This window comes from Miscanthus floridulus, chromosome 11 (genome assembly GCF_019320115.1).
Source record: "Miscanthus floridulus cultivar M001 chromosome 11, ASM1932011v1, whole genome shotgun sequence".
In the NCBI taxonomy this organism is placed as follows: Eukaryota; Viridiplantae; Streptophyta; class Magnoliopsida; order Poales; family Poaceae; genus Miscanthus; species Miscanthus floridulus.
Window position 1 is genome coordinate 3,145,213 of NC_089590.1, and position 7,056 is coordinate 3,152,268.

General features: G+C 39.8%; 1 non-coding gene across 1 annotated transcript; it reads right to left on the minus strand.

The window, feature by feature from the left end:
- Positions 1 to 1,977: 1,977 nt before the first annotated feature.
- Positions 1,978 to 2,086, minus strand: LOC136495038 (small nucleolar RNA R71). Its single transcript, XR_010768830.1, has one exon. It is a non-coding gene; the product is annotated as a small nucleolar RNA R71 (small nucleolar RNA).
- Between the last annotated feature and the right edge of the window lie 4,970 nt (positions 2,087 to 7,056).

The following is a 7,056-nucleotide window of genomic DNA, read 5'->3' on the forward strand; positions in this document are numbered from 1 at the left end:
CTATGACCTCATCCATAAGAAATCCTAACAATGCCTCTTGAATTGCTTTGATGCTGGTCAAATCACATAACCTTTTGCTTCCTCCATTCAATCTTCAATTCAAATGAAAGGAAAAGTATGAATATGTATATGATTATATATATCAACACAATGGTAATAAATAAATTATGTATATTTTTTATGGACTTCGATGATCTCTTCACTTGTTCTCCTTGAGTACTCCATGATGAACTCACAGATGTAGTATCCACATAAGTTGTTCCCCGATCCCTGCTACAGACACCACTTTACGAGAAAAAGATTCATCATCAACCAATGAAGCATGGTAATAATGAATTGAATTAAATAAAGATGCAGTGACCTAGCTAGTACTTACTAGGTGTTGGACTACATTCAAAGGCACTTTCCAATGACCATAATGGCGTTTCTCGGCGAACCTTTTCCAAGCACTGCCCAACAAAATAAATAAATGGAGTTATATCAATAAAATGGCATAAGAGAGTATACAGTGTGAGACCAAAATTACCACTGGAGAATATCTATCATTTCTTGGTAATCTTCTCATGCTTTTGTCGCTGAGTCAAAGATCTTTACAATACTCCTGGGCATTGTTGACTGTCACTAACACCCATTTTGACCATCAACATTCCACCCAAAAGCATGGTAAAGTGAGGAAAATCATCATCACATGTGTAGAATTTCGTTAATAATTCACCTAGTTCCACTTGTGCTTGTAGAATTATTTGTATGCAGAAAATATAGAAAAAAATAGGCCAAAATGGTGAAGAACATGGACATATGGAGCAAGTGGACGTGGCAGGGCCACTTGGGCCCATAGGCAGGAGCCGCTCGGCCCCCAAAGTGGCCATGCCATGTTAGTGATCCGTGGGAGCTCCTCCTCAACCAATGAGAATCCTCCATTCAAGTTGGCTTGATCAATGGATGAGCTTTGATGCCGGTGGATTCATGGGCCCATTGTCATAGACTTGGGAGCTCTCCACCAACTTACCAATTAACTTCCCGTCCGAATTTCAACATGTGTTGTCCAAGTAACCGCCAATGGGAGCCAACCATCACCGTTGGATCAAGAGGTGGTGGAACCAAGGGCCGACCGGCGCCCCCCTACCGCTACCCAACGCCCTAGGTCCTCCACCAACCTCCTAGCTACCTACAAATACCCCTCCCCTCACTATACACTATAAATAGTGGGTGTGGAGCTCGGTGGAGAAGTGCCCCATTCATATTCGAAGCTCTCCAAGCTTCTCTTAGCTTTCTAGCTTAGCTTTAGCTATAGAGTAGTAGTCTAGTAGTGGAGTAGAGCAAGAGCGAAGCTTCTTAGAGTCCGAAAGAGTCTTCTGGGTCTGGTATAGCTCCTTTGTAATTCTTTTATTTCTGCATTACTTTATTTAGTATTTATTTTAGTACTTTATTCTAATATTGCTTGCTTTACTTTAAGTACTTAGTCATTAGTGTTCATCATTAGTGAGCTTAGGTGCTTATTATTTGGCATTAGTAGCATATGTTATCTTATCATTAGTAGTCTTTCTTTAGTAGCGGTTCCACCATCTAGGTTAGGGTCCTTTGATCTCATTTCATCGACGCTCGGATCGAAGTAGTAAGTTTATAGATTAAGCATGGTGCTTAGGCTATAGATTACCTGTGGATACGGCTAGGCCTCCGGATAGATTGTGATAGGTGGTAAGTGGTGATAGCCAGCATTAACTATGATGGTTCAAGCTTGTACGTTCTATGGGAAAGCCCACGAGGATGCAAATGCTCACCTCCAACATTTCTTGGAGATTTGTAGTACATTCACCATTAAGGGAGTGAGCCAAGAGGCTATACATCTTCGCCTTTTTCCCTTCTCTTTGTTAGGAAAGGCTAAGCAATGATTTTATTCTAACTAGAACGCTGTAGATACCTGGGACAAGTGCTCCAACGCTTTCCTAGTTAAGTTTTTCCCCATGGGGAAGACTAATGCTTTGCGCAATAAAATCTCTAGTTTTCAACAACTAGCAGATGAGTCGATTCTCGAGGCTTGGGAACGAATGCAAGAGTATGTCTCTGCATGCCCACACCATGGTATGGAAGACTGGCTTTTGATCTAGAGCATCTACCATGAATTAGTGCCGTTAGATAGGAGCCATTTAGATGATGTGGCTGGTGGTGCATTCTTTTCGCTAAGTGTTGCAGATGCAAAGACACTGATTGAGAAGATGGTTTCCAGCCAAGGATGGAGCGACGATCGACTCCAAACCCATAAACTAGGTATGCATTCAATTAAAGAAATTGACATGCTCGTAGCTAAGATGGATCTACTCGCAAAGCGAGTGGAACATTATGAGAAGGTGAGTGCCCAAGAGACACTCAAAGCCATGGATTCCCACATGACTTGCGAAGTCTATGTAAATGTTGGACATTCGGGCAATATTCCTGCCCCAAAATACAAGAGGACCTCAACTTTGTCAACACCAACAACGGGTTCCGTCCACAACATCAAGGCTAGGAATCAGTGCTCCAACAATCAGGGAGGTAACAATTATTACTCTTCTTCTCGTTTAAATAATCAAGGTAATAATAGTTATGCTTTCTTGAAAGATCTTGTTTATGGTCAAAGTAGAATGACTGATAGCATTAATAAAAAGTTGCATGCTCATGACAAGATGTTGGAAAACATAAATGCCAAATTGGATGAATTTTCTTCTATCTTAAAGAATCAACTTAGTTTCAATAAGATGATAGAAACCCAATTAGCTCAAATTGTTGCTGCTATCCCATCCTATGAAAAAGATAGAATTCCTAGCAAACCTAAGGGAACCATGGAGACAACCAACCTTGTTATGGCAAGGTATGACTTCTCTGAGAATGGTTGGGAATTTCCTATTAAGTAAGGTGATCCTGGGAACCCCATCATTATTAGCATCATAGTCCCCCACACTTTTCATAATGTCATTTGTGATCTAGGGTCTAGTATTAACATCATGTCTAAGGAAACTTATGATAAGTTGTTTTATACTCCCCTAGCATCAACCTCAGTTTATGTGCAATTAGCTGATCAATCTACCTGTTATCTCGAGTGAGTAGCCACTGATTTATTAGTTAAAGTTAGGAGTGCTTATGTTCTTATAGATTTTATGATCTTAGACATGGGTAACGCCGAGGATACACCTTTAATCCTTGGATGTCCTTTCCTTAATACTGCAAACGCTTGCATATATGTGGCTTCTAGGAAAATCCAATTCCACTTTGCTAGAAGAAAAGAAATATTTGCTTTTGCCTCTGGACATCCCCTCTTTGATGAGAAACAGGTAAAGAAGAAGCATCCGAAGAGAATCAAGATGAAGAAACCAAAGCCGATTGAAGAGCCGGAGAAACCTATCAAGAAGAAGAAGAATAGAAAGAGATGGCATAAAAAAGAAAGATCTGTCCTCAAATTTGTCATCCCCTGATCCTGATCCTGACAAGGCCTCCGAAGTGGAACAAGAGGAAACACCTCCGCCCAAGGATGAATGACCTTGAGCCCGACAAAAAGGTAAGTTTTCTATTCCTTGCATTTATTTACCGCATTTCGTTAGTTGCATTTCATTTCCAATAAAATTGTTTTACATTGCATGATAGGTTAGTTGCATTTAGCTACTCTATGTTAATAAATAAAGTTCTGTAGTAGCTAATGCCTAATAGGATAGATATGCATTTAAAGCAACACATATAAAAAAATATTTAGTAATAATGAATCAAATTCAGTAGCATCCCTGCTAAATAAGTTATATTGTAGTTATAGGTTTAGCTAGTTATTTATGCATTCTAGTAGTATTAGTTAGTCCATAAAGAAAAGAATCAAAAGAGTCGCCAAAAGACATTCCAACATATGCAAAAGGCAAGCTTGGGGGAGACATCTCTCCCCGCTCAGGTATAAAAATCTTAAACCCTCTCTTTACATTCATGTTTGCTTTATATTTTGATATTCATGATTAGAATGTAGAGTGGAGTGCCTTTAAATTATTCTGAGAGAAACTCTGCTCTAATAAAATGATGATAAATTATTTGGAGATGATGAATAGTTGCTCTATGATACTTTGCAAAAGCTTGTTATACAACCTTATACTTCTTAAGTTTTGAGCATGATAAACTTAGAGTTCATCTTAAGTTGAATGCTTTCATGGGTTGCAAATGCTAGAACCAAGAATAGGCTTTTGTGAGATATGTTGTAGCAATGATTAGAGTAAATCTTTGAACCTATCTAAGGAACAGTAAAGACAACCTAGAATTTTGTTTTGCAAAATGCTAAACTTTATTTCTAGAAGTTCCTCAATGGTGATAAATTCCTACCAGAGCCAAATACTTACATATACATTCATACATGATAAGCCACCATAAAAGCTGCTTGTTTGTTTTGAGCTTTTTCAAGCCTTGTTGATCCGAGTAGAGAAACTTTTCATGCCTTTTGATCAAGATCACGTACACCCACATATTTATGCTATTCCTACACTGGGGATACGCATCCATACTTGCATTCCATTTTCTATTGCTCTATGAGAATCAAAGTTACCTCTCTATGCTATCTTACATCAAAATAGAGGCATGGGCTACAGAAAAAATGAGAGAGAATAAAAGAGCAAAAAGCTCTAGTGTTAAAAAAAAGAGAGTGAGAAAAAGAAAAGTAGCTATGCCCTCTCAAAAAGAAGCTAGAGAAGGAAATTTCTCAAAGGAGTACCACTTCCACCAAAAATACCATGCACATGCACCTCTTGATCAATTTGTATGATTTGTTGCTCCATGTGATCCAAGTGTTTGACTTAGCAATAGATTCAATTCAAGTAAGCTATGCTTCTACCCCTACCTTGAGCTCCACATAAGCTTTAGGATGGAAATTAAGGCTAAAATTCATGGCCTTGGTGAGGATATCAAATACCATTGAGTGACTTGAGTCTACCATCTGAGGAACTTAGGCAAGTTTTCTTTTCAAATCATTTGAAAACCTCTAGGAAGTTTGAGCTAAACCAAAGTAGGCAAAAAGTATCTATCTAGCTACACATTCTAGCACCTGCTTGTATCAAGGTGAAAGCAATAAGTCCCACATTGCTAAGATGGATGGTGAAATTTCTAAGTGCTAACATGGTCAACTCAAGAGATAGTGTTTGTTTGTATACAAGTCTTTGCAGTGAGTTACATAGTACGCAACTGCTGATCCAACACCTATTCCATGCTAAACACAGATCTCTGCTGAGGACAGCAAAGGGGTAGCTTGGGGGAGCTTGTTGACGGTCACTAACACCTGTTTTGACCATCAACATTCCACCCAAAAGCATGACAAAGTGAGGGACTCATCATCACATGTGTAGAATTTTGTTTATAATACACCTAGTTCCACTTGTGCTTGTAGAATTATTTGTATGCAGGAAATATGGCAAAAATAGGCCAAAATGGTGAAGAACATGGACATATGGAGCAAGTGGATGTGGCAGGGCCACTTGGGCCCATAGGCAGGCGCTGCCCGGCCCCCCAAGTGGCCATGCCATGTCAGTGATCCATAGGAGCTCCTCCTCGGCCAATGAGAAGCCTCCATTCAAGTCAGTTTGATCAACGGACGAGATTTGATGCCGGTGGATTCATGGGCCCGTTGTCATAGACTTGGGAGCTCTCCACCGACTTACCAATTGACTTCCCGTCCGAATTTTGACATGTGCTATCCAAGTAACCGCCATTGGGAGCCAACCATCGCCGTTGGATCAAGAGGCGGTGGAACCAAGGGCCGGTCCGGCACCCCCATGCCACTACCCGGTGCCCTAGGTCCTCCACCAACCACCTGGCTACCTACAAATACCCCTCCCCTCACTATACACTATAAATAGTGGGTGTGGAGCTTGGTGGAGAAGTGTCCCATTCATATTCAAAGCTCTCCAAGCTTCTCTTAGCTTTCTAGCTTAGCTTTAGCTATAGAGTAGTAGTCTAGCAGTGGAGTAGAGCAAGAGCGAAGCTTCTCAGAGTCCGGAAGAGTCTTCTGGGTCTAGTATAGCTCCTTTGTAATTCTTTTATTTCTACATTACTTTATTCAGTATTTATTTTAGTACTTTATTCTAGTATTGCTTGCTTTACTTTAAGTACTTATTCATTAGTGTTCATCCTTAGTGAGCTTAGGTGCTTATTGTTTGGCATTAGTAGCATAGGTTATCTTATCATTAGTAGTATTTCTTTAGTACTAGTTCCACCGTCTAGGTTAGGGTGCTTTGATCTCATTTCATGCAAACCCTAACTAGAGCTCGACGTAAATAACAACCCCAAATTCTATAGTTATTTAAGTTTAAGCCCCTGGCTCGATCCATTAATTAGCATATGCATGACTACTATATGGTTTTCATTTATATATAGTTCTAGTAATTAAGATGGCTGACCTGCAAGATGACTACGAGAATGAGGACCATGATCAACATTATCAATGCCGACAGTCCATATGGCCCTAACCTGAATGAGGCCGACCCATAGGATTTCGTTGATGGCTTTTAATACTTAATAAATTTTGAAGATGAGCAAGAAAATCTTGTGCAAGAAAATGCTGGCAAGGTATATTTGTTAATAATCTTGCATCTCTTATATATATGAAATTAAACATAATTTCAATAATTCGTATATATACATGTACTACTGAATCTTTGTGTTTCTACGTACGTAGCCCTCTGGATCGATGACGTCGATGAGAATTAGTAAAAGTGTACGGGGCCCAACAAAACCGTTGGAGGGCCAATACATAATCTCAGAAGTCAATCCTAATACCAGCGAACCGCTCTAGCTAAAAAACAATGCAAAGAAGTTCATAAACCACTTTGGGGTTGTTGTTAGGGACAGGGTCCCGATCAGCGTCTGTGAATGGAAACAGAAGACGGATGATCCTCTGATCAGTTTTGTCTCTGAACGAGAGAAGGACCTTCTTTGGGATTCAGTCACTGCACATTTTAATCTACCAGCAGGTGAAGATTTTTAAAAACTAGTTAAAAGTTGGGCTCTCAAGAAGATGGCCACACAATTCTAGACCTGGAAGAAGAAGCTATACAATGAATT